At 31.5% G+C, this 22,565-nt stretch overlaps 1 pseudogene; it reads left to right on the top strand.

The window, feature by feature from the left end:
- Nucleotides 1-4,781: 4,781 nt before the first annotated feature.
- On the top strand, nucleotides 4,782-20,602 carry LOC114083541 (UDP-glucuronosyltransferase 2B31-like; annotated as a pseudogene).
- Nucleotides 20,603-22,565: the final 1,963 nt, after the last annotated feature.

Here is a 22,565-nt window from a genome sequence, read left to right as displayed (position 1 = left end):
TACCATGTAAAAATATTAACTAAAATAGTTCAGAAATTTACATAAGAGGACTTGCAGTATATAAGCTGAGTAGAAAAAAAGTATAAATATTTATGACTTTGAAGTTGGTAATAGTTTCTTAGATGTGGTACAAATAAACACACACAAAAAAATTGAATAGAAACATTGGACTTCATCAAGCTTAAATAATTTCTACATGACAGGTCACTATCAATAAAATGAATAGAAAAATGTCTTATATTGGCAAATCATACACCTGAAAATGGATTTTCATCAAGATTATTTAAAGAAAGTTAGCAACTCGATAATAAACACATCACCAAATCAAAAAATGTTCAACAAATATGAATATATTGACTCCAAGAAAAATATGCAAATGGCCTATGGAAACCTGGAAAATAATATTATAGGTATTAAAGGGAAATTCAGAACATAACCATATTGAGGTAAGTTATCTCACCACATGATCAATAACCTACTTTTAATAAAATTAATAATAAAGTGTTGGCAATGATATGTTATAAAAATACCTATGCAGGGCTGGGGATGTGGCTCAAGTGGTAGTGTGCTCCCCTGGCCATGTGTGCAGCCCCGTTTCGATCCTCAGCACCACAAACAAAGATGTTGTGTCCGCCAAGAACTAAAAAATAAACTCTCTCTCTCTCTCTCTCTCTCTCTCTCTCTCTCTCTCTCTCTCTCTCTCTCTCTCTTCTCTCTCTCTTTCTTTAAAAAAAAAAAACCTATGCAATGATTGTTAGAATGGAAATTTATTCAGTCACTAGAGTTAAGAGTCATCCAGTCCCTCAAAGGTTAAACATAGAGTTTCCATACAACCCCCAAATTTTACTTTATTTTATATACCAAATAGAAATAAAAACATACCCAAATAAAACTAGTACATAAATATTAATAAATGAGATCATTCATAATATACAAAAATTTAGGATTGAGCAAAAAATATGATCTGTTTTACACTATGAATTGTGATTTGGCTTTGATAGGGAACACACATATTTAAAAAATGGGCACATGAGGTTAAGGTAATAATTCTATAAAGTGGGACCATGGGGCTGATTCCACATGCTTTATTTTATTTTATAAAGAGAAAAAAAATGCTGAAACACTTACTGGTTTAAATAAAAATAATACATTACATTTCCCAGATAAGAAGCTGTCATCTGCCAAAGACATGCAGGTCCCAAATGCCAATAAGAATACAAGTTGCCCTGTGAGGAGGGAGAAGTGGAATTTTATGACCCTTATAAAACCTGCTTACAAAACCTAGGGAGACAGAGATAATGACCTATAACCTTAAAATTTGTTTAGAAATAGGTTGCAATTAGAATAGGTCAGCATGGTCCAAAGTGACCTAGAATTGCCCTGGAAGTTACCATGCATAGTGGTACTTAAATTTGGATGGAATCCTGCTGTCTTTCAAAAGCCAAGAGGCAGACTTGTGCAGACCCTTAGGGAAATTTCCCTGGGATTCCCCAAAACTTGTAGGGCAAGAAGGCCATACTGTCTTCCTGAGAGGCCTCACTCCCTTGAGATTATTCCCTTTTCCCTTTTCAAGTCCCTTCAATAAACTTGTGCCAGCTACTCTGAACAACATGTCTAAAATCATTCTGACATGATCACATGATTACAAAAATCAACATGAGATACAACTTTCATTATTGCTTCAGCTCAGTGACAGGTATGCCCTGTCAAGCATGAAAAGGAATGAAGTCTTCACACATGCTTCAACATGGATGAACCTTTAAGACATTATTCTAAGTATTGATATCAGCCACCAAAAATCATAACAACTATTTGAAAGTGTTAAAATAAATCACTAAAACCATATATTATATAATAATGCTTTGAAATTCCCCCATAATAAGCATATCTTAAATAGAGAGGAAATGGATTAGATGTTACTTAGGAATGAGGGATGTAGAATGGTTAGAGGTACCTGGAGAATTTCAATTGCTAAAATGCTTCAACATTGAATATTTACTGAGGTTTACAATTCTGAGATTCTAACCTGACATTGAACAATTAAAATGTCTGCTTAAAATGGTGAATTTTATCCTATGTGTATTATATGTAAACAATGATTTTACTGAAAAAAAATCTGATAAACTGTGATACCTAAGAAATGTTGATTCAATATTCAATTCTGTATTTACTTTAGCTCCAGTAAAGGAATTCTTGGAACAAGTTTCCTCAATTGCAACCATTCCTCACACTATCCTAAAACCCTTGACATAAGATCGGTGATTGCACATGCAGGATCATCAATACTTAACTGCAGGAAGCAGTTATAATTATGAAAGAGTCTTTTAACATACACAAACATGAAGGCACCTAACCTTTGATTTTTCATTTGGCATCCAGATATTCTAAATGTTCTTTTATATTTACTTTGATGTGTACAAGTTAAAGTTTAACAAAATAATGATTTTTTGTTGGATAACTGCAAGAGCAGAGATAATTCAAGGAAGCCTTGCATTTCACCAGGATGTCTATGAAAGTGACTGAAGCTCTACTACTGCTGAGTAGTCACTTTAGATTTGGAAATTGAGGAAGGGTTCTGGTGTGGACAATGGAATACATCCATTGGGTCAACTTAAGGACAATCCTGGAGGATCTCACACAGAGGGGGCATGAGGTAACTGTTTTGAAAACTTCAGGTTCCATTTTTTGTGGGTGGTTGACAAATCATTTGCCCTTAAATTTGAAAGTTATCCTTAATCATCGTGAAGAGAAAATGTAGAGAATCTTTATACTCAATAACTCATTGTACTGGTTTATGAGATGCCAAAAAATCTGACATTATAATTCAATAGTACAAGAAATTATGAGTCAATTTTCTGATTATTTAGAGAATGTATGTAGAGATGCAGTTTTAAACAAGAAACTTATGGTAATACTACAAGAATCAAGGTTTGATGTCATTCTTTCAGATGCCATTAGTCTCTCTGATGAACTTCTGGCTGAAGTTCTTCAAAAACCATTTGTGTATGCTCTATGTTTCTCTCCTGGTTACACATTTGAAAAGTATACCAGGAGACTTCCCTTTTCTCCTTCCTATGTGCATGCTACATTTTCAGAACTAAGTGATCAAATGACATTCCCTGAGCACATAAACATGTGCTCTACATGTGTTATTTTGATTTTTGGTTTGAATTTATTAATGTGAACGTATGAAATCAATATTAGAGAGAGATACTAGGTGAGTCACTCATACTAAAAAGTCATGACTTACCTGAGCCTTTTTGAAGGTGAACTTACAAGAATATAAAGTCAGATGATTTTTGAATAGTTTCATGTAATAAAGGAAAATCATCTATCAAATCTAAAGTACAACAGAAAAATGTACATTGAAGTGTCAGAAACCTTTGTCCATCAATTTTGTAAGACATACCGCGAATGCACATACCCACTCATGGAGTTCTGAGAACTTCTCTAGGAAACTATATACATTTTACCATTGCACTATTCATATTATTTATATTTGTAAACTAATTTTAATCTTCAGTAAATCTTCATGAATATACACATAGATATTGAGGACTACATGCATATTTCTAGCACAGCTCTCCTTGTAGCATTGAGAAAATTGTCTCACTTTAGTTCAATTAGATTCCTCATTTATAAACCAGTTTGTTAATTTGTGATGGATTCCTTCTCAGTTCAATGACAGTGTTTCCATCCCAGAACAGGAGGCCTTTAATTGTGGTTTCTAGCCCATCAACCTTCCTTCACTTAGGGTTTCCAATTCATTCTCTTTAAGGCCTATATTGCTGAGTTTTAAACTGTCAAAGAAAAAAAAATGAATGAAAAAATTTATATTTCATTCTTAACTACTTTCTGCTCTTCTTTCAAAATATTTTAATATACAAAATATTTTCAAGTCCCGAACATGAACTCAAAGCAGTAGTACATATACGAACAGAAACATATTCAAACTAATTTCAGTTCAGTTGCAGAAACAAGGATCAGAGTTCTTCCCCTAAATTGTACAAACTAGATGGAATAATGCTGGAATGTCCTTTGCATTACTGTGGTACACTTAATGGATTATGTAACTCAAATATTTGTTTCATTCAATCACTAACACCCATATATGATATATTAGTGAGTTGAAATGCTTCCAAATTTCCACAATCAACATATCTCTAGAGAGAGAAAATTGGTTAGATATTATCTAGGAATGAGGGATGTGGAATCCTTACATGTACCAGGAGAGTTCTGATTGCTAAAATGCTTCAACATTGAATGGTAGGTAACTAAGGTTTACAATTCTGAGATTCTACTCAGAGAGTAAACAATTGAAAGTACACTTAAAAATGATGAGTCTTATTCTATGAAATTTACATTCAAAAAAGATTTTCCTGGAAAAAATCTGTTAAACTATGATACATAAGAAATGTTGATTTAACTATATGTGTACTTTAACTCCAGCCAAAGAATCTATAGACACACATCACCTCACTTGCCATTGTTCCTCACACTGTTCTAAAACTCTTAAAATAAAACAGGTGAATGCACATGCAGGATCATCAATTCTTAACCTCAGGAGAACATTTATAGTCATAAAAGAGTCATTACACATACACAAACATGAAGACACGTGACCTTTAATTACTCTACTAGGTGTCCAGATATTCCAAATGTTCACCTGTGTCTTTACTTTGATGTGTACAATTTATATTTTAACCAACTAATGATTTTTTCTTGATGTCGGCAAGAACAGAGGAAATTCAATGTGAAAGGAAGTCTTGCATTTCACAAGGATGTCTATGAAAATTACTGCAGTTCTGTTGCTGCTACATCTGAGTAGTCACTTTGGTTCTGAAAGTTGTGGAAAGGTGCTGGTGTGGGCAATAGAATACAGCTATTGGATCAACTTAAAGACAATACTGGAGGAGCTCACACAGAGGGGGCATGAGGTGACTGTTTTGAGATGGTGACAAATCATCGGTCATTAAATCTGAGAGCTATCCAGCATCATTGTCAAGAGAAGATATAGAGAATCTTTGTAATTAGTGGATCAATGTACTGCTTTATGAGTTGCCAAAAAATCATTTTGGAAATATTATTCATTATTACAAGAATCTTCAAGTCAATTTTTTGATTATGTAGAGAATATATGTAGAGATGCAGTTTTGAACAAGAAACTTATGGCAAAACTACAAGAATCACGGTTTGATATTGTTCTTTCAGATGCCATTTGTCCCTGTGGGGAGCTTCTGGCTGAAATTCTTAAAAAAACCATTTGTGTATACTCTCCGCTTCTCTTTTGGTTACACATTTGAAAAGTATAATGGGGGAATTCTCTTTCCTCCTTCCTAAGTTCCTTTTATATCGACAGAACTAAGTGATCAAATGACATTCATTGAACGGGTAAAAAATATGCTATACATGCTATATTTTGACTTTTGGTTTGAATCATTTAATGAGAAGAGATGGAATCAGTTTTACAGTGAGATACTAGGTGAATCACTTATACTACAAAATCCTAACTTTCCTGGGCCTCTCTGAAGCTTCTAACTTTATATTTACAAGAATATAAAGTTAGAGAAAAAAAAATTTAATACTATCATGTAATAAAAGAAAATCATTCATCAAAATCAAGAATACTACAGAAAAATGGACATTGATGTGTCAGAAACCTTTGGCTATCAATTGTATAAGACACACCAGAAATGCATGCACCCACCATATAGAGCCCAGAGGACTTCTCTAGGCAACTGCGTACAACTTACCATTGTACTACTCATTTTATTTATCTTTGAAACTAACTTTAAACTTTATATAAATATCTTGATAAACATAGACACAGAGATTCAGGGGTTACATTTGTATTTAAAGTACAACTATCTATGTAGCACTGAGATTTTTTTTCTCTTTAGTTCATTAGATTCTTCATTTAGAAACTACTTTGTCATTTAACCTTAGAAATTCATTCTCACTTGGGTGACTGTGTTTTCATCCCAGACCAGGAGGCCTTTCGTTATGGTTTCTAGCATTTGTAATTTTTTTTTTTTTTTTTTTTACTAAAGCTTTGCAATTCATTCTCTTTAAGGTCTATAATTTTGAAGCATAGAAATGCAATTTATTAGTCCTGTGTTTTAAACTATCTGTCATTTAAAGAAAACAAAAATTGTATAAAATAATTCTATTTATTCTTAACTATTTACAACTATTTTTTCCTAAATATTTATATATACTAAATATTTGCAAGCTCCTAACATGAACTCCAAGCATTAGTAGATACAACAAACAGAAACATACTCAATTTCCTTACAGTTCACCTGCAGAAACAACAATCATATTTCTTCCTCCAAATTGTATAAATAGATAAAAGAATGCTGGAAATTTCGTTTTCTTAATGTGGTACAGTTAATGGATTATATAAATCAAATATTTGTTTACATTTGTGTTTGTTACCTTTATAACTTTAGATTAAAAATACATATTTACCTCTATAAAATCACTACCTTACTTTGATGATATTTAAGTTTGTAAATGATGAATAGTTTACACTATTGACTGCTCCAAAATTCCATATATATATAGACACTTTTAAACATATATGTCTTCATAATGAAAGTTCTCTCAGACACTAGGCATATGCATATTTATATGACAACTTCCCAATTCCTTACAACTTTTATCTTCTTTTTACTGTTCAGGACAGCCCACTACTTTGTCAGAGACAATGGCAAAAGCAGATATCTGGCTCATTTGCACCTACTGGGATTTGGAATTTACTCACTGGACCCTACCAAATATTGTTTTTGTTGGAGGACTCCACTGCAGACCAGCCAAACCTCTTCCTAAGGTAAACCATCTTCCATTTATTTGTTTGTGTCATCCTTGCAATTTTTACCAGGAATTATTCTCTTTTTTCACTCAGAATAGCTCACTCACACTGACAGAATTATAGGAAATTGAGCTTGTTTTACCACAAGTATGTGAATCTCATTTGTATTACAGAAGAAAAGGGACTTTTGAGTATAGAGTGAGTTAAATGAAGATCTTTATTAATCAACACATAAGAAAATGCCAGTCATTCTCTGAAAAAATATTGAGAAATGACAATCATGTACCACAGAAAATTGCTGAATATGTGGAGAAAACACAGTAGCACAAACACCTTTAATTCTGCTTACAAGGTAGAATGTGAGCATGAAAGATATTGTATGGGAAATGTTATAATAAGGAAAACACAGGTGTTTCTTGGCTATCCCAAGGTTATAGGAGACCTCATGAAAATTCCTTGGGGGATAATGGTCTTCATACCAAGCTGCCTGACAGAAAGGTAATAGAAAAAAATGTATGTAACATATAACAAGGAGTACAAATTGTTTAGTTCTAATGAGGACCTATTGATTCATATCACGTGTATGTGTAGGTTTCCCTGAGTTTATAATTATGAAATGATCAATAAGCACATAAAATTATATTTCTTAAAGTTAACCTGTTTTAGGAACAGACAAGACATATCACTGAAATGGAAAACTGAAAGCAGTTTTATTTATTTATTGGTTCAGAAGGAAAAGCTTTTGCTGTAATCAATCAATCCCCATGAACCTGAGTTCAGGAAGTTTAGAACTTTATACCCAGTGTATAGGGGAAGGGACTCAGAGGTTCACAATCTACAGAAGTTCCCATGACAACAGGTTTTTGTTTTACTGTTCTGGTAAATTAATCTCTCAAAAATAACCCCTAAAAGACTGTTTTTGTAAGAATCAGTGTCTGAGAAAGGGAGAGCTTCTCTCGCCACCCCCACCCAGCTCTTTTCATGGAACCCAAATAGTGACCTCTCCTCTTATCATTGAAAAGTAAATATCCCAGGGAAGCTTGCTGTCCCATGGCCAGAGACTTTGTTAAAAGAAACTTTCTTACCACACTTTGCATTTGTAAACACATTTCCCATTTAAAAACCTTTACAAACTCTTATATATAATTTTTTGTTTTGCAGAGATTCTTTTGCTGATAGCCTAAGATCAGGATTTTTGGAGAAGTTTAATTATAATTTTTGGTGTGAGTGAGGTACCACTACAAACCAAAGAATTAATGTATTTTTAGTGAATATCACACATTTATGACACAATTGGGAAGCAAGCATTTTTTACTACATCATTACTTGATCTTTTAATAGATCCTCTTTGGCTACATCTTTAGTATCAACATAAAATCTGATCTTATTCAAAGTTTAAAATACAATATGGTAACTTTCCATCCAGAAGCAGTGAAATGAACATTCTGGGCAGTCCAGAAATCTTGTACCCTTATGTACAATATTTCTCTGTTCATAATAAGGGATAAAGACAGTGTCAACAGAAATATTAAGAGAAGAGGAAAAAGAGGAAAAGAAAAAGGATGATTAGCAGACTGATCATACAACAAGAAAGTTGTAGTGGTAATGAAGTTTAATAAACAAGATTTGTATCCATATTTGTGATTGTCAGATCTATATGAATTTGTGTGGCTCCAAAGTGCTTCCTTACCATTCACCATAAGATTCTCAAAAATTTCTATATATTTGGAAGTATCAAATATTTGGAAAATACAGAAAAAATCTGAAAAATGCACATTTTTAAATTTATTGAATATTTTAAAAATGTTAGGGGAAGTGTTTGGAATGTGCCCAGCATGAAGAATTGATAAATGATAAGGAGACTGAAGTGCTAATTGCCATGATGTGATCATAAAACATTATATGCATGTGTTGAAGTATCACACAATTTTCCAAAATGTACAGCAATAAGGGTAAAACAAAAATTTCCTCAAAGGATGATAAAAAATAAAATAAAATGCTGAGTTATACCTGCTTCACCATTGGAAATTATAAGGATCAAAAATGTTAGGCTGTATATAATATTTACAGTACTTATTCATAAAAGAACAATTTGAAATTATTTCTATGTACAGCATGGAGGAATGATGTAAAACTTATACTTTGTTCTTGTTATACTATTGTAATGATTTTATTAAGAAATACTCAACTCTATTGTCAGCCATTATGAAAATATATTTGGAAAATGAAGTGCATTTGATATATAAGATTTTTATTTTCTTTGCATATGAAAAAGCACATATAATAGGATTAGAGTTATCTAAATAGGTGACATATATATGCACTTAGTTGTATGAATAGAAAAGAACACAGAATAAAAGCATACATATTTATATGTATTTGCCATCTAGAAATAGCATCCATGCCCTCATACATACTGAGCATATGCTGGGACACTGAACAATATCTCCAGCACTTAACACACAAAACTTAAATCAATTTAAATTTTAAACAAGAAGGAGATTATTAGTAAGATAATTTTCTTTTGTATACTATTTCAAATTTTATAATGAACCTTTAAAATTTAATTTTAAAGGATGTTACCAAATGAGAAGGAACAGTCTTTCAGTAGTCAATCTGTAATATGAGGATACGTCAGTTAATGATATGAGTATGCACAAAATAAAAAATAAAGAAATGAAAAAAAAAGATGTGGCTATCTTTTTTTTTTTATTTTTTTCAACAGCCATATCAATGTTTATAGTGGCACAATTCACAATAGCTAAAATGTGGAACCAACCTAGATGCCCTTCAATAGATGAAAGAATAAAAAAAAATGTGGCTTATATACACAATGGAATATTACTCAGCAATAAAGGAGAACAAAATCATGGAATTTGCAGGCAAATGGATGGCATTGGAGAAGATAATGCTAAGTGAAGTTAGCCAATCTCCCCAAAACAAATTCTGAATGTTTTCTCTGATATAAGGAGACTGATTATTAGTGGGGCAGGGAGTGGGGAGCATGGGAGGAATAGATGAACTCTAGATAAGGTAGAGGGGTGGGAGGAGAAAGGAGGGGTGAGGGAGTTAGCAAGGATGGTGGAATGTGATAGATATCATTATCCAAAGTACATGTATGAAGACACGAATTGGTGGGAACATACTTTATGTATAACCAGAGATATGAAAAATTGTGCTGTATATGTGGAATAAGAATTGTAATGCATTCTGCTGCGATTTATTTTTTAAAAATAAATTAAAATTTAAAAAATAATAATAATAAAGAAACAATAAAGAAAAAAAGAAATGTTTCTCACAACATGGATGAAGAAGGATATAACCCGAGAAACAGTGAGATTAAGTAGAAAATAAAATTGCCTACAGCACTATAAGTCATCTGAATACATAAAATATCTAGATGTACCATGTTAGTCACAGGAAAAATGCATTCATTAGGAAGTAGAGGTCATCAAGATAAAACAATAATTTTGAACAATGCTGTAGACAATAGGAAACATGTAAGTCAAGTATGGAGTTATTTCATCTTGTTCTTTAAAATTTCTTCTTCTTCTTCTTCTTCTTCTTCTTCTTCTTCTTCTTCTTCTTCTTCTTCTTCTTCTTCTTCTTCTTCTTCTTCTTTCTTTTCTCCTTCTCCTTCTCCTTCTTCTTTTTTTTTTTTTCAAATAAACCTTAACCAATGGCTAGCAAGTGAAATATAGTAGTTGTTGGGGAGACTATGGACTTTATGTCAGAGATGAAAAGTGAAAACAGAAACAATAAGAAAAGTGAGGAAATAATTTTGAAAAGATTTCAAATAAGTTTTTTTATTTCCATTTCATTTTGGGGTGAGGAACTTTATTGAACAAGGTAGAATTATTCTTGTATGTAATACATAATGCAAATGATCAGAAACCAGCTCTTAGGATAACCGTAATACAATTTAGTAATATTTTTTTTTTTTTCCTTCAGAAACAGTCTAAAGACAGAAGTGACTTACTCAATAGCTTGACAAAATCTGTAGTGGAGAAAAGTCTGGTGAAACTCTCCCAATGCTATGAAAAGTTTTTCCGGTCAGACACAATGAGATGAAATCAAAAATCTGTTACAGCAGGTTATACACAGCACATTCTACTAGGAAGTCAATTTTACAATGTAATTTTATGTAATATTTAATATGTACAGAATATGTCCATCAAACATGGAGCTAAACATATATACTATTATAAGTTAATATAAATATTAACAATTATTTCATAAAAATTCTAACCCAATATCAGACACCTGAATTCCAGTGATTCTTAAAATCTTAATAATTAAGAATGATTTAGAAGAAGAATTTGCAATATTCTATTAAATTTAAGTTATAAGGAATTTTAGAGCAAAGATAAAGGTAAGTAAGGGTTTTCCTCAATTATATCTAAATTTATCTTCATAGTTACAGTGAAATAAAAGAGCAATGAACACACAACGTTTAACCAAATATTCACCAGTGCATTGCTGTGTATTGAAAGTATTCTGTGCATCAGAATCTCATACCAGAAAGTTTAGTAATAAATCATTTTAAGTTATATAAGGACAGTTTCTTAAAAAGCCTCACATAAGGGCCACACTCCACTTTCTAAAATAATCTATTTGACAGACGATCTGCAATGATCATGCAGGTAAATTTGGCTTTCACAATTATGAGTCTTTAGTGATGGCATAGACATCAACATCACAATCATAGTTATTTCTCACAGAGAATAGTTTTGGTATGTGGGGATTCTTTAGAGAGCCACTGAAGTATCTGAGAAGGCATGATATTGTTCTCCATTGAGTAAGTCAGGAGGATAAGAGCAAGTATGGGTAGTTTTGTTTGGTGAGATGTAGCCACATATTGAAGGAAACTAGAATTAAAAATTCATTGAGGATAGACACAAGAACCAATCCAATTTATATATTAAAATAACACAAAGGGATATGTTATAACATTCTTTTGTAACAAAATTTACCTACAATCTCTAAACCTCATTTCTGATCAGTGATAAACTAAGTTATTCTTGACAAAATATGTCTCACCCAATGGATACATAGGATTATTTACATCAGTACAGGAAGTATGGAAATTGACTACGTAGCACATCATCCCAAGGTATTTCCTTGTTAAAATTATGTGACTAGATAATACATACAGAATAAAATTATAAACTCATAATACATTTAATGCTGATTGATCAGAATGTCAAACTAATCTTTTTTACCAAAGATTTATTCAAATCATGTCAACATGATGAAAGTTTTGATTTATTTTTTTCTATATATATCTAGATGTTTGGTTAGATCTAATTTCTACATGTGATAATAATCTTTAAGTCAAGGTGAATATAAATATTCTCAGGAATTTTATAAATTTAATAAAAAATATCATCTTTAACTTAGGAAATATTGTGTAAACATTACACATATTCAAAAATAAATGTATTGCATAATTATAAACAGATCCATTCACAAATAAGATAACCTTCATTCTAAAGTGCTAGCCAGGAATCAGGCAACACCATAATACAAAACTCTTTGTTTCAACCCCACGTAATATCTCATCCTGTTTTTGATAAAAATGCAAAAATTTGAAGTTATACACAATATGGAATAAAGTTTTCTTTGAATTAATGTTTATGAAGAAGTCTTTTAACATTTTTTTTTATTTTCCTATGGAGAGCCTAACAAATGGAGGCTGTATAGGTTGAGGAGACAGATATCTTGTGGTGCTCTGGATATCTTCTAAGTACATCTGACTGGATGTACATTTAATTTCCAATAAGATTTTTTTTTCATTAAACCTCCAGTAGTTGCCTTTTGGGATTCTGAGTCTCTTGAGAGCTCTCAGTGGGGTCAAAAGAAGAAGTGACTGGAGGAAACTGGAGACCGAAAAGGAAATTGAAATGGGTGGCTGTGGGGCACAGAATGTAACAACTAATAGGACCTTGAAAGGGGACTTATCAAAGAGTGTTAATGAACTGAGGCAACTATGAAGGTGTTAAAAACAGCAAGAAGAGAGAGTGATGATAAAAAGAAGTGGTTTTAGGGTAACTAGTTTGAGTGAGGGTAAGTTTTGAAGAGGAACTTCCACACGCTTGACCACAGCAGCACTATTCCCAAAAGTGAAGTCTTGGAAGCAAAGTCAGTATTCAGGAAAGATTAATAGATAGGCTGTTTGTCATATATACACATCTTATATAACTCATATTCCTGGGAAACTAGTTACCCTATCAAATTTAGGAATAGTGGCACTGTGTCAATTTAATCTTAATTAAAAAATCCAGTAAAAAGGCAAAAACTTCCTTGTATATTAGGTATCTTGACTTCTCAAATTCAGAGAAACAGAAAGTAGAAGTATGGTAGTCAAGAAACAGAGCCAGGGGAAAACAGAATTGTGTCCAATTTATATACTTTCTTGGTTTTGCAAAGTAAAAGTACTCTGGTAATGATTGCCTTAGGATGTAAATATGTATAACACCACTGAACTATGAACCTTAGAAAAAGTTAAAATTGTGTATTTATGCTTAATTTTTAAAAGAGCCATTACTCTAGTATGTCCTGAAAATATTTTTCTCTTCTGATGTGTTTGAAACCATCATTAATGTTGTCTTTGCTTTGCTGTTGGATTTGTGATGGAACAGATTTTTTCTTTCACAGGAAATAGAAGATTTTGTCCAGAGCTCAGGAGAGAATGGTATTGTGGTGTTTTCTCTGGAGTCAATGATTGGTAACTTTACCGAAGAAAGAGCCAACCTGATTGCTTCAGCCCTTGCCCAGATTCAAGCAAAAAGTTAGATAAGGTGACCAAATGGTATAGGATTATGAAAAGAGTCTATTGAACTGTCTATAGTTTCTGATAACAGAAATTTCTTTGCTAAAGATAAACTCTTGTGATATCTTTAATTTGTCTCAACATTTAGTTTCACAATCAGTTAAACATGACGGCTGCTAAAATAATGAATATATTTGTGATTTTAAAAATTTGGCATTAATGCTGTGCTAAGGAAGAAATATATTTAACAGGTTCAGTGTGAAATTGATATTATATTGGTATGACATACACACAGAAATTACCAAATTCCTCCCTACCATGTCTTCTTATACCATGCAGGATGCCTGAGGACAGTATACATGAGTGAAGTTAAATTTTAATAAGCTCTAGAACAGTGTTGACAAGTAAGTATTAAACAGCCAATTCACATCACATATGATCATCTTTCTACTTATTCTTTGCCTCCATTCATTTCCTAAATGAAGAAAAAGAGCTACTCCTGGTATTGTCTATTTGCTATTCAAAGAAGGAAAGGCCAAGTAACTACCAAACCAACTAGATTTTGAGAAAAAGAAGAATCAATCTGCCCTGGTGACTGGCCCTGCTAGTTTCTGAAGACTGAAGATGACTGAGTTAGGTCGGAGAAAGCAGCCCTTACCATAGACTCTCTGGCTTAGAAAAATGTGATCTAACAAGGGAAAAACAATACAATAATTTATTTTAAGAAAGGATGTCTGAGTAAACTTTCTCAAATATTACTCAAAAATAAAAATGTGAAATATTCAATTAAAAATTTTACAACTGTAAAACAAAGATTCATAAAGAATAATAAATATGGGCAGTCATTAGAAATGTTTTTGTAGCTTATTATCCTAATTTATAATACTATCAATATATATATATATATATATATATATATATATATATATATATATATATATTTCACATTTCTAAAACAATTAAACATAGCAACTATTTATGGACTATGTAGATTGCATACCAAACATTGCTAAATATGAATATTATTACCTGAAAACACTCTCCTCTATTTAATTACTATTTCAGTTGTTGACATTATGGTTTCTTATTTTCTTATCTCATTTCATTATCTGTCATATGAGAAGCATTCAGCTGTAGAATTTCTTAATCTCTTCCCAACATTATTATTCTATATTTAAAATTGTCTCCAGGAATGAGAGGGCTGCTTTTCCCTAAAAGGTTTTATAGAGATTTGATGGCAAGAAACCAGATACCTTAGGACCCAACACTCAACTGTATAAGTGGATCCTCAAGGTGACCTTCTTGGTAAGAGCTGGAGACTGAATTATGAAAATATGAAGAAAAGTCAATCTGAAACATAATAGTTGAGTGTATTTATATGTACTGGAAATATTAATGAAAAATTTATTAATTACCTAAGTCTTATGTATTCACTATCTTGTCAGGAAAAATGGATACTGAACAACTGTTTGCATTTTATTATATGTGGCATAATAAATCATCTCTATTTCAGTTGTAATTACCTCTCATAGAGAGTTTTTTAGTAAAGTCCTGCTTTGTCTCTGTCTCCAATTTCTCCAATTTTAGACCTATCCTTTGACCTACCACAGGAATATTTGAGATGACATAAAAATAAGATCCTGTTACTTTACTAAAATGTCCTCTGCATTTTCCATAACATAAAAGACAACTCATTCTTAATCATGAACTGTACTTCATTTCATGATGAAGTGTAGTCAGTCCTACCTCTGATTTCAGCACCACAACTACCCTGCTCCTGCTGCCTTGGACAATGCATAGCAGACTCAAAGTTGTCACTATTCCCTTAATAGCACACATTCACATACCTCAGTGCCAATGACTACATTTAGTCATTACTATCAGAATGAACTCTTTCTTTTTCTCCACATGGCAGCCTTTCTTCATCTTTCAAGTCTCAAGTCACACACTTCCATGTAGACTTCACTTATCTCATCAATGGACTTAGGTGCTTTTTGCTCTGAGATTGAAAAGCAATTTTAGTGCAGTTTTCATGGTTATAATACTCTGATATCTAAAAAGTAATTCATTTCCCATGGTTTATATCTCATCTTATTTCTGACTTACAATTGATACTTTGCCTTAACATATTCTAATCCTAGGTCATCCAAAAACCAAAGCTTTTATAACTCTTGGTGGAACTAATGGCATCTATGAGGCCATCTATCATGGGATCCCTATGGTTGGTATTCCATTGTTTGGGGATCAAACTGATAATATTTCTCATATGAAGATCAAAGGAGCAGCTGTTAGATTGTATTTTCACACAATGACAAGTACTGATTTGGTTGAAGCATTGAATACAGTCATCAAAGACCCTTTGTGAGTATAGCAATTTTTTTCATTTAGGTGTTTGTATAGATAGACTCTCTCAAAAGTGAAAAAAAAAAATTTCTCATTTTTAGTCTAATTTTCAAAAATCCAAATAATTTAGACAATATGATATGTGCTTTTATTAAATCAGTTCTTTTAAAACTGAAAATTAAACTGATAGCATTGACTGTATATCTAATTATAAAATCCATGTGATGCTTAAAAAATATTTCCAGTGTAGCTAAATGTAAATAAGTTTTTAATAATAAAACAAATACATGAGAAAAGCTAAATGAATTTAAAGGAATTTTAGATAATATTTCAAAACCTCAATTTTTGAAATTAGTAATCTTTTTATATATTGTACATGTTATTATGCAAAGTTGAATAATCTGATACATAGATAATATATGCAATAGCCAATCCAGTTAATTTTTATTTCTATCCTTTAAATACTCATAATTTCTATTTCAATGAAACTTTAAACTTCTTTTTTCTACTTCTTTGTAACATATACATGAAGAGTTGTAACCTATAGTCATTTAACTGAGCACTTCTAGAACATTTGTACTTATTCCTTTTATCTAACTGCAGTTTGGTACCTGTTGATCAACATCTCAGTTCCCTCACCCTCCTACCCTGCCTAGCTTCTGGTTAGCACAACTATGAACTTACTTTCATGAAATCAACTTTTGTAGATTCTATATGTGAAGGAGAATGTGCAATACTTTTCTATTGGGGCTTATATGTATTATTTAATGTAATGTTCACCAATTCCATCCTCATTCCTGAAAAGACAGGATTTTATTCTGTTTTTATGGCTGTATAATAGTTCACTGGATAATTATTTCACTTTTGTTACCTGTTATTAAAAAAAAGAATATGACACCTGTCTTCATATCTTGGCTAATGTTGAGGGTACTGCACTACACATGAGGGTGCAGGCATCATTTTGATATACTGATACTTTTTTCTTTCAATTTATGCCCCTTATTGGGAAAGTTGAGACCCTGGAGAGTTGTATTTTTAGATTTTCAAGGAACCTTCATGATTTTTTCCACAATGGTTGTGCAACTTTTCATCTGGCTGTGGTCTGTCAGAGTGTCTCTTACTCTACACACTCACCATTTGTCATTTATTTCCTTTTGACTACAGCCCTTCTTATGTGGGTTACATTATCTCTTTTGGTTGCTTTCATTTTCATTTCCTTCAATATTTTTGATGGGAAGGATCTTTTCTCACATTTTTGCCCATTTCTGTATCTTGAAAAATGGATATTAAATTATTTATTTTTAAGTAATGATTATCATCCTATAGAGATTATAGAATTACTCATATGTTCTGGGTATTAATATATTGTAGATGAAAATCTTACAAGTATTTTCTTTAAATTCTCAAAATTTTATCTTTACCCTGTTCATTTTAAAATTCTGTGCAAAATCTTCTTAATTTGATATAATCATTTGTCTATTTTTGCTTTTCTTAATTGTCCTGTTCAACACTTACCCAGGAAAACCATTGTCTATGTTGATTTCTTCAACTCTTTTAACTGTGCTGAATATAAAATTTTTTTAAAAATGTGTTTTTATCATATCATTATGACTACAATAAATGATATGATGAACTATTACAATATGTGATTACCAATGTAATAATAAAATGATAAATAATATCTATAACAGATTGAGACATAACTTCCATATCATAAATTTTGTGTGTTTAAATTGTCAAATTCAAGTCACTTCAGTAGTTTTACATAATGTAAATGTCTCATCAAAAGATAATTCAAGGGCTGGGTTGTGGCTCAATGGTAGAGCACCTGCCTAGCATGCATGAGGCACTGGTTTCAATCTCCAGCACCACATAAAAATAAACAAATAAAACGAATGATAAAAAAAATTTAAGAAAAATTTTCACTAAATCAAAAAATTATACTTAGGAGATTAAATAAATGTTTCTAAACCTTACCTCTCCACAGGCATTAATCTAGTTCCAGTCTCTATAGTTAAATCTTTTATGTACAATTATTGAAAATAATGTCATACAATGTTTAGTAGACTGCTATTGGGTTATTTTACTTAGCACAATATTTTTTGTCCCCATAATCAAATATAGATACTTTATTCTGTTCATTGCTGAATAATATTCTTTGTGTGTATATACTACAATTTATTTATCCATTCATTGCATCACAGACATTAGATTTTTTTCAATTTTAACTATTATATATATGATTATATATTCAAGATATTCTTACATATTCTATTTGTATATTTTATAATATATAATGTGAACATACATTTTCATTTCTTCTCTAATATGCTTAGAAGTGTAATTACTGCCTTAGAAGTGTAAGTACATGTGAACTTCATGTCAAGATGTTAATTCCAATCAGCATCTCAAGCTAATAGCTGCATTTTACATTCTCAATGCATTATACAGGAGTTCCCATTTCTCTAATTATTCTTCAAGCTTCTTATCATCTGTCTCTGTGATTATAGTCATCCTAATGGTTATGAAATGGTATTCCTTGTGATCTTAATTTTCATTTATATAAGGTTAAAATGATGAGCATATTTTCTTGTTTTATGTGGTATGAGTATTTATTCTTTGAAGAAATGTCTACTTTAACACTTAACCTCATTTTTAAATGGTTTATCTGTTTTCTAATATTTACATTTCAAGGATTCTCTATGTATTATGGAGATAATCCAGTATGAGATCTTTGATAAGCAAATGTTTTCTTCCATTCCAGAATGGAACATCCATCTGATACAGATGAATCTATCAATTTCATCATAGTGCACTTTGAAGCATAAAAGTGTCGAATTTTGATGGTTAAATAATTCTTTAATTATCTCAATTTCCCCAAATCTAATGGAAGTGTTAATATAAAGTGCATAATTTCTAATATATATATATATATATATATATATATATATATATATATATATATATATATATTTATATAATCAATTCAACATTTATCACAACTATTGGCAATATTACTGTATAAGGAAGTGATGACCTAAAGTAACACTTAACAATGCACACACACACAAAAAAAAAAAAAAAAAATAGTAATAAAATTCAGTGTGGAAATATACTTTTAAACTATTAGGAATAAAATTCAGGTCAGAAAAACAGAAGAGGAATCTAAAATTAAATAGTGGATTCAACTGTGAAGGTATTAAAACTTACATTAATTATAAAAACCAGAATTATTTTTAAAGACTGTCAGACCATATTTTTAAAACCATCTACCTTACTTATAAGACATATTGAAGTTAAGTATGCAACAAAGCTAAAAGTGAAATTATAAGAAAAGTTCTAGTGAAGCCATAATCAATATAAGCCATTTTACCTCTACAAATATTAACATAATATTAGAAATAGCTACTAAAAATAAATGCTAGTATTTTCCTAATATTGTTAGATGAGTCATTCTAAATAATACTATTCTCAGTTTCATGAATCTACTAAATAATCTTCAAAGTAAAAAGTTTAAATTAACAAAAGAAAGTATACATAAAATCTACTGTCATAATAAAAAGATTTTGAACACTTTTGTAATACCTCAGGAAATATATATATGATTTGTAGAACCTAATAAATGTAACCGAAATGATGAATGGATATTATGCCACAAATCCTATTTAGTGAATTTGAAAAGGTTGAAAACATAAAGAATATATTGTGCAGACATGCAGTAATTAAGTGAGGAAATAAATGTAAAAATATTTAAATAAATAACCACATCTGGATATTAATCTAAATACATGAGAAGCCATATGGAAATTTTGATACACTAGTATCAGAAGATGACATGTGTTTAATCAAAGAAAATCTTTCTGACTACTGTTTGGAAATACACAGCAAAAGGTAGAACAGAAGAGCAGAAATAGAATTATTCATTTTACCCATCATGACACAAAGCCTCATCAAAAACATCAAGATCATTTCTAATTAGCATTTAACTTTATCACTTATCACACTGAGAATCTTACTACCACTTGGTCTACTAGAAAAGATTAACTTTCCCACTTGACCTTCTGTTTTCACTTTGGGAAATATTTATTTATTCACCAGAAATCTCCAATTTAAGGAGCTTGAATTACTCTAAAACCATTCTTTCCAAGCACCATTTTTCTTTTCATTACATTTTAACTGGGAAATGGAAGTAAATAAATAAATAACTCTCCAACCTGGAAGCCAAAATTTCCAAGACAACAGAATTAAGAACAAAACAAAACAAAACAAATGGATAGTTCTATGGCACTTATTTGACCTAATTGTAGTTAAACTTTCAAGGAACCTTCAAAGACTTGGAAAGATAGACCAATTAATGGGCTTTAAATTTAGATGTCTTATGATTGTCCTTTAGATATAAAGAGAATGCTATGAGGCTATCAAAAATTCACCATGATCAGCCAGTGAAGCCTCTGAATCATGCTGTCTTCTGGATTGAGTTTGTCATGCTCCACAAAGGAGCTAAACACTTCCGGGTTGCTGCCCATGACCTCTATTGGTTCCAGTACAATTCTTTGGATTTTGTTTGGTTCCTGCTGACCTGTGTGGCAACTGTGATATTCATCATCACTAAATGCTGTCTGTTTTGTTGCCAGGTGATTGCTAAAACAGGAAAGAAGAAAAAAGGGGAGTAGTTTATGAGGTCTGAACCTGGGAGTCTTGACATATGGGCTTCTTCCAGTTTTCTCTGGCATTCATACAATACTAGATACAATACTAGATTTCCTATTGTCTGTGAGAAAGGAAATTTTCAAAACCTAATTGAATATTAAAGTTTGTTTTCCACAGGTTTAATTCTAGAAAAGGGATTATAAACATTTAGTTTAAAGAAAAATCAAACATTGTTGAAGATTAAATTATATGAACCTATTTAGAATTTTAATATATTGATTTGTTAATAATACAAAAAATCTTGTTTAGCTTAATTATGATTATGCATTGAGACAAAAACAGTAAGGGATTACTCACAGTATCAATATGGTTTCTCAAATTCTCAACCTGCTTAAGCTTAATTTTGGTGCAGAATTTTATACATTTAACTTTCTTGAAGAAAGCACTCAATAATTATAACTGTATAAAAAGTCTACTCTTCCCTTTGGGCTTGCGAGATCAGTATTGCTGGTGTCTTTTATTATAATTCAGTCTCACCATCAATTCTTTCTGAAACATGCATAAAATCATTCCTCTTCTTCCACTTAAATTACTTCCCCCAAATTAAAAACATAATGATTCCTATCTGTTTTCTGCAGTACAATTGAGCTATTGAAAAAAATATTCAGTTTCATGAGCTCATTATTATTTAATCTTAATCCTTCAAATAAAATATCCTGGTTGCCCACTCTCATAATCATACTTTGGAAATAGATACTAGTTTTCAATTTTAGGTTTGGTAATGTGGAACAGAAACAGGAAAGAGACTTGCTGAATTTGGCTCTCTCCTCAAATAGGACACAATGTTACTTATATTTGTTTCAGTTATGTAGTGAATTGGAATGAATTTTTGTACACAGTTTGCAATTGTGTTTACTGTTCTATAATTTGTAATTATGAAGAGCTTCTATAATTTTTCTTTTTCCTCAGTAGCTTATTGTCTCATACCATCCATACACTAGTAAGAGATCTAAATCTTTTGGAATAACTGAAAGTAAAATCATCATTTTTTGTTTTCTTCAAAACTCAGCATGTTGGGGCTGGGGATGTGGATCAAGTGGTAACGTGCTCGCTTGGCATGCACTAGGTTCGATCCTCAGCACGACATAAAAATAAAATAAAGATGTTGTGTCCACCGAAAAACTAAAAAATAAATATTTAAAAATTCTCTCTCTCTCTCTCTCTCTCTCTCTCTCTCTCTCTCTCTCTCTCTCTTTCTCTCTCTCTCTCTCTCTCTCTCTTTCTCTCTCTCTCTCTCTCTCTCTCTCTCAATCTGCAATCACAAAGCAAATTTTAACAAAATACTGAGGAAACTTTACAGAAATATTTTATAAAATATAAACATAATAAAACCTACCAAGAGCCATGAAAGTCACAAGGATACACTAGTTCTGAACAAAAACAACACAGTGAAAGATATTATAATACTTTGTCTCTAAGTATATTACAAAGTTATAAAACTGAAACAGCAAAGGATTAGCATAAAATCTGATACATGGACCAATATAACAAAATACAGAACCCCAAAATCAATCCACCAATTTAAACTCAACTGACTTTCAATTAGGGACTGTAGGGGTTCTGTGTTTGGGATTGGGGTCTTGATAGCTTTATGACTATGGCATTCTTGGTGACTATGAAGTTTCTGTGCGAAGACCCAGAATTCCTGGCTGCTGGGAAAATTTTTATCAGCCTTGACCTTGATCTCAGGCACACAGCTCCTGGGAATAAAGGAACTCTCTTGTTAGAAAACCACAATGTTTCACTGAGACTGACCCTGTCCACATAACAGTAAGTATACAATGAACTTTCTTGAGAGCGATACAAAGCTCCTAACACTGAACATTGCAACTAAGCATGGAACTGAGGAATAAACTGTATTAAGTTGCTAAGTGTGTAACCTGCCTAGTAACAGAATGAACAATATGTACTTATGATGCCTATGAT

This window comes from Marmota flaviventris, chromosome 7 (assembly GCF_047511675.1).
Source record: "Marmota flaviventris isolate mMarFla1 chromosome 7, mMarFla1.hap1, whole genome shotgun sequence".
Taxonomy (NCBI): Eukaryota; Metazoa; Chordata; class Mammalia; order Rodentia; family Sciuridae; genus Marmota; species Marmota flaviventris.
Note: the sequence above shows the minus strand (reverse complement) of the source record. Positions and strands in the feature narration are given on the sequence as shown.